A 6,401-nucleotide genomic window follows, 5' to 3' on the forward strand; every position below is an offset into this window, starting at 1 on the left:
CTGGGGCATTCCCTCCTCCAGTACCCTGGCTGTCTATAAAAGGGCGAGTCTGCCACAGTCTCTCCTCCAGTGCCCTTCTGTCCACACAGGGCACCCTGGGTTGGTCTGGGTACCTGTGGGCTTTGTGGTCCACCATGGACAGCTTGCCCTGCAAAGGCTGACTTCCCCTGTGGCGATCTCTGAGTGGACAAAGCTACAACCATCATTTCACCCTTTGTGTATTTCTCTGGGAGTGTTTAGCCTTTTCAACCATGTCCCTATTATAAAAAACTGAATAAGCCATTTGGAGCAAATCGCTCAGAGGGGTCTGAGGACTAGCAGTTGCTTTTTGAATCTCACTCCTGATGCCTGTGGCAGGGTGGGCTTAGTTGCACCCAAAAGGGCCTGTCCCTCGAGGGAGAAGGGATCCACACTCCTATATATATATGTATGTGTATATATATATATTTTGTCCATGCTCTGTCTTTGTTGCTGTGTGGGCTTTTCTCAGGATGGGCTTCTCACTGCAGTGGCTTCTCTTGTTTCAGAGCACAGGCTCTAGGGCCTGGGCCTCGGTTCAGCTCCCGAGTTTAATTGCTCCACGACACATGGGATCTCCCTGGATCAGGGATAGAGCTCACATGCCCTGCATTGGCACGTGGATTCTTTCCCAGTGAGCCACCAGAAAAGCCCCTGCTATATTTTTTAAAAGCTTCTATCAACCTCTCTTGAAATGCTTTCTGATTTTCATCTCACCCCTGTTGTACTACCTGCACTTTTTCATAACGGACAGGTTTTACTGTAAGGGTTTTCATAACCTCTGTTAAACAATCATGCAGCCACGGATCTGCCTCAGGGACAGCGGCAGTGCCCCCCGCCTCCCACGTGGCCCTGTTGGGCTCCAGCTGCCACTGGGTCAGCAGGGACCCTAACTGCCTGTGGAAGAGTTAAGTCTGCAAATCTCTCTTTGGATGAGATCGAAAGATCTCATTAACTGGGTGAACTCCCATCTTGGAAAATTCAGTTCTCAGCAAAATGTATCAATTTATCTTCTGCTGACCTATGGACAAGGAGATGGACAAGGAGAAAGGCAGAGAAAGATGGACATGGAGAAAGGAGCTTCTTACAGAGGCAGAGCCATGGGGCAACTGGTCCGTAACTTACACGCTTCAGGTGCTATCTGGGCTGAGATTTCGCCCTTGGGCAACTCGGGGTACAGAGAAGGAGCTCCTGAATATAGTGGGCAGTCTCCTCACCCTTGGGTGCCCTTGACTCTGGGCTAGTGGCCTTGGCTGGAGCAGCGGCTGAGACAGTCCTTGCCATTCCCATCCCTCAAGCAGTAGTTAGCTATCCAGAAGTTACGTTCCTGTGTTGCACTTCACTCTGCAGTTTAATCAGGACTTGTGCTTACAGCTTTAGATGTTATCCCTTCCGAGTAGTCTCTCAGCCAGGTGTGAATGGCTGAGAAACTGTCCCAAAGGAATAGTACAGAGTGTGTGTCCAGTGGCATTGACAGGGAGCTTTCAGGAACTGGTCTGGCTGCAAATTGGAAGTAAAGGGTCTGGGGAGGAGGGTAAATCCTGGAAGCTGATTCCCTTCAGTATCCTTGTGCAGGATGTTGAGAATACCTCATAAGAGGCATTTATCCAGGGTGGACACAGTCCTTTAAGTGATTTTTTTTTTTTTCTAGAACATATAATCCCTTGGTTATAGATTATGGTCATCTGATCTGCATCCAAAGATAGCTTACACTGATGAGCTTCAGAGCGAAGCCTACAATATCTTCCTAACAACTCAATTAAACTTTACAATAATATGACAAAAGCGCTATTTAAAAAATGAGTTTTAGACAGTAGGTATTGATCTCAGCCAAACTAAAACTTAATATCTATTAAAACATAATTCCTTTCTTCTTAAATCTCCCTCATTTGTCCCAAACGTAGCCAAGTTAAGATTAATTTGCTTGTAAAATGAGTCTGGTTAATTGATAACATAGGCTTGTAAAATTGGTCCAGGAAAGTGAGTGTCTTGATCACTAAAAATTGTACAAAGTATACCCCAAGTGAAAAACACATTTCAAAAATATTTATTTATTTAATTTTGGCTGTGCTGGGTCTGCGTTGCTGCTCGGACTTGCTCTATTTGCAGCCATCAGGGGCTATTGTTTGCTGAGGTGCACTGGCTTCTCACTGCGCTGGCTTCTCTTTTGCAGAGCATGGGCTCTAGGGCACGTGGGCTTCAGTAGTCATGGCTTCCAGGCTTTAGAGCACAGGCTCGGTAGTTGTGTTGCATGGGCTTAGTTGCTCCACAGCATGTGGGATCTTCCCAGATCAGGGATCGAACCCACATCTCCTGCATTGGTGAGGGGATTCTTTACTGCTGAGACTCCAGGAAAGCCCATGAGTTAATTTTCTTGCTGACAAACTTTACCACAAATATACTTACTGACTTTGAGTAAACCTGGGTACCATAAAAACATTGTGCTTAATAGTGATATGTCTAAATGTCATGTCTCTATTAAATAACAAGCAAACAACAAACTTTAATGCCACATGTTAATTTGATACTAAATGTTTCTTGGGTCATACGAATCCAAAATCCATTTAGCTTAGTTTCTGTTATATTTAGTAATGTTTAATTTGTAAGCACTTTTTAAAAAGACAGTTAAATAGAGCTCACCTACAAATTAACCTGAGCAATACATATATCCCAATAGAGATCTCATAGTTTCATTTTAAAATTTAGTTATAAAACAGGCATTGCAATGCAAAACTTACCAGCTTAGAGATATTTGAGGACTTCCCTGGTGGTCCAGTAACTAAGACTCCATGCTTCCAATGCAGTGGGCCCAGGTTCCATTCCTGGACGGGAAACTAAATCCCAGTTGCAACAACTAAGAGTCACTGCAGCCAAATAAATAATAAATAAATATTTATTTTTAAAAAATACATAAATAACAGGTAGAATACCTAAATTTACAGACTTGAGTTTTAACAGGGTTAGACTTAGAACATAGGAGAAAAATCCCCAAAGTAAAAAGAATGTCAATTTTCAGATCCTGTGAGCAGTACTCAGACAGTAAAATTTCTTCCTTCTCACATAGCATCTACCCTGTCTCCTGCACTAGCAACAAGATCGTTTCTGTGTCTCTAGACATCTGTACCATATTTCTATGGCAGCCTGTGCTGATTGAAAACAAACAAACAAAAAAAGATAGGACACTTGTGAGGCTTACAAGAAGAGGGGGAGAGGGTGCTGGCCAGAGTAAATAGTGGGCTACAGTTTTATAATAAAAGGAGAAGTGGAGAGGGGGAGAGTGTCCTTATCTCTCTCTTCTGCTTCCTCTTCTTGAGTTGTTGTTCAGTTGCTCAAGTTGTGTCCAACTCTTTGTGACCCCATGGACTGCAGCACACCAGGCTCCCCTGTCCTTCCCATCTCCCGGAGCTTGCTCAAACTCATGTCCATTGAGTCAGTGACGCCATCCAACCATCTCATCCTCTGCCCCCTTCTCCTCCTGCCTTCAATCCTTCCCAGCATCAGGGTCTTTTCTAATGAGTCACTTCTTTGCATCAGGTGGCCCAAATATTGAAGCTTCAGCTTCAGTCCTTCCAATGAATATTCCAGGTTGATCTGCTTTAGCATTGACTGGTTTGATCTCCTTGCCTTCCTAGGGACTCTCGAGAGTCTTCTCCAACACCATCACTCAAAAGCATCAATTCTTCAACACTCAGCCTTCTTTATGGCCCAACTCTCACATCCATACATGACTAGTGGAAAAACCATAGCTTTGACTAGATGGACCTTTGTGGGCAAAGTAATGTCTCTGCTTTTTAATATGCTGTCTAGGTTGGTCATACTTTTTCTTCCAAGGAGCAAGTGTCTTTTAATTTCATGGCTGCAGCGATTTTGGAGCCTAAGAAAATAAAGTCTCTCACTGTTTCCATTGTTTGCCCATCATTTGCCATGAAGTGATGGGACTGGTTGCCATGATCTTAGTTTTTTGAATGTTGAATTTTAAGCCAGCTTTTTCACTCTCCTCTTTCACTTCAGTTCCTCTTCACTTTCTGCCATAAGGGTGCTATCATCTGCATATCTGAGGTTATTGATAGTTCTCCCAGCAATCTTGATTCCAGCTGGTGCTTTATCCAGTCTGGCATTTTGCATGATGTACTCTGAAGCTAAGTTAAATAAGCAGAGTGACAATATATAGCCTTGACATACTTCTTTGTACTCCATTCCCAATTTGGAACCAGTCCTTTGTTCCATGTTTGGTTCTAACTGTTGCTTCTTGACCTGCATACAGGTTTCTCGGGAAGCAGGTAAGGTGGTCTGGTATTCCCATCTCTTTAAGAATTTTCCAAAATTTGTTGTGATCCACATAGTAAAAGGCTTTAGCATAGTCAGTGATGCAGAAGTAGATATTTTTCTGACATTCTCTTGTGTTTTGGATGTCAGAAATTTGATCTCTGGTTCCTCTGTCTTTTCTAAATCCAGCTTGAATGTCTGGAAGTTCTTGGTTCATGTACTGTTGAAGCCTAGCTTGGAGAATTTTGAGCATTACTTTGCTAGCATTAACACTATGAAAAGGCAAAAAGATACGACACTGAAAGATGAACTCCCCAGGTTGGTAGATGCCCAGTGTGCTACTGGAGGAAAGCAGACAAATAGCTCCAAAAGGTGTGAAGAGGCTGAGCCAAAGCAAAAACAATGCCCAGTTATGGATGTCTCTGGTGGTGGAAGTAAAGTCCGAAGCTGTAAAGAACAGTATTGTGTGGGAACCTGGAATGTTAGGTCCATGAATCAAGGTAAATTGGAAGTGGTCAAACAGGAGATGGCAAGAGTGAACATCAACTTTCTAGGAATCAGTGACCTAAAATGGACCAGAATGGGTGAATTTAATTCAGATGACTATTATATTTACTACTGTGGGCAAGAATCCCTTAGAAGAAATGGAGTAGCTATCATAGTCAACAAGAGTCCAAAATGCAGTACTTGGATGCAATCTCAAAAACTACAGAGAATGATCTCTGTTCATTTCCAAGGCAAACCATGCAATATCACAGTAATCCAAGTCTATGCCCCAGCCACTAATCCCAAAGAAGCTGAAGTTGAACAGTTCTATGAAGATCTACAGATTTCATAGAACTAACACCCCAAAAAAGATTTCCTTTTCATTATAGGGGACTGGAATGCAAAAGTAGGAAGTCAAGAGATACCTGGAGTAACAGGCAAGTTTGGCTTTGGAGTACAGAATGAAGCAGGGGAAAGCTAACGATTTTGTTAAGAGAACACATTGGTCATTGCAAACACCTGTCGACTACAGTGTGGCATTAACCAAGAGCACTGCCAGTGACTGAACAACAAAGGCGTTTGCCGTCTGCCTCTATGGAGAGTGAACCCCATGATCCTGTAGCTGTTGCCCTTCAACAGCTGCGGAGTGAGGCACTCCACGCTCCAGGGCATCTGGTAAGATGGGTCTTTAGACAGCTGGATTTTTTTTTTTTTAATGTTTTTAGGAACAGATTTTATGGTCTCAATCATTGCATCTCCTCCTATCTAGAGTAGCCCTAAATTCCTTTATGGTGACATATCCTCATGACTAACAAAAAACCTTTTGTAAAATAAATGCTTCATGGTCTTGAACTTCCCATTCACCAAAACCTTATATATTGACCTTCCCCAATGCCACTTTGAAGCAGTCTTTCAGAGCTATCTGAGATGCTGCCTCCCGGGCTACAGTCCTCATTTTGCCCTCATTTTGTTTTGTGCCATCCTAAAATCTTCTAAGAAAGCAAAGATTTTAGAAATTATCACTGGTATTTATGCTCACCAATCTATAAAATGCTAATATAAAAGTCAGTTCTTGGCAGTGAAGGTGTCCTCCCAGGGGAGGCAGCATGTCTCAAGCATTCGTGAACAGCAAGATCCAGTCTGGGAGGTTGGTCGTGTTCATCAAGCCAACCTACCCCTACTGCAGAAGGACTCAGGAACTCCTCAGTCAACTGCCCTTCAAACAAGGGCTTTTGGAATTTGTCGATATCACAGCCAACGGCAACACCACTGAGATACAAGATTACTTGCAACAGCTCACAGGAGCCAGAACGGTACCTCGGGTCTTCATCGGTAGAGTGCATAGGTGGATGCACTGATCTAGTAAATATTCATGAGCGAGGGGAACTATTGACACGGATAAAGCAAATTGGAGCTCTGCAATAATTACAGAGCAGATCCAGGCTGATATCCCCCTTGAAGACTGGATGGCATTGCCAATAATGACAGCAGTTCCTGGAGGATGGACCTGGGGCAGCTTTACCCAGTTACAGCAACGGTTTACTTAAAATTCTGAAATATGTTAACCTCAATAAAAAGGGACGGGGGAGGCCAAAAACAGCTTCTTTTGACTCAGTATTAAAAATGGACCA

At 43.2% G+C, this 6,401-nt stretch overlaps 1 pseudogene; it reads left to right on the forward strand.

The window, feature by feature from the left end:
• Positions 1–5,876: 5,876 nt before the first annotated feature.
• Positions 5,877–6,195, forward strand: LOC129632462 (glutaredoxin-1-like; annotated as a pseudogene).
• The last annotated feature ends 206 nt before the right edge of the window (positions 6,196–6,401 follow it).

The sequence above is a fragment of the Bubalus kerabau genome, chromosome 17 (assembly GCF_029407905.1).
Source record: "Bubalus kerabau isolate K-KA32 ecotype Philippines breed swamp buffalo chromosome 17, PCC_UOA_SB_1v2, whole genome shotgun sequence".
Lineage (NCBI taxonomy): Eukaryota > Metazoa > Chordata > Mammalia > Artiodactyla > Bovidae > Bubalus > Bubalus kerabau.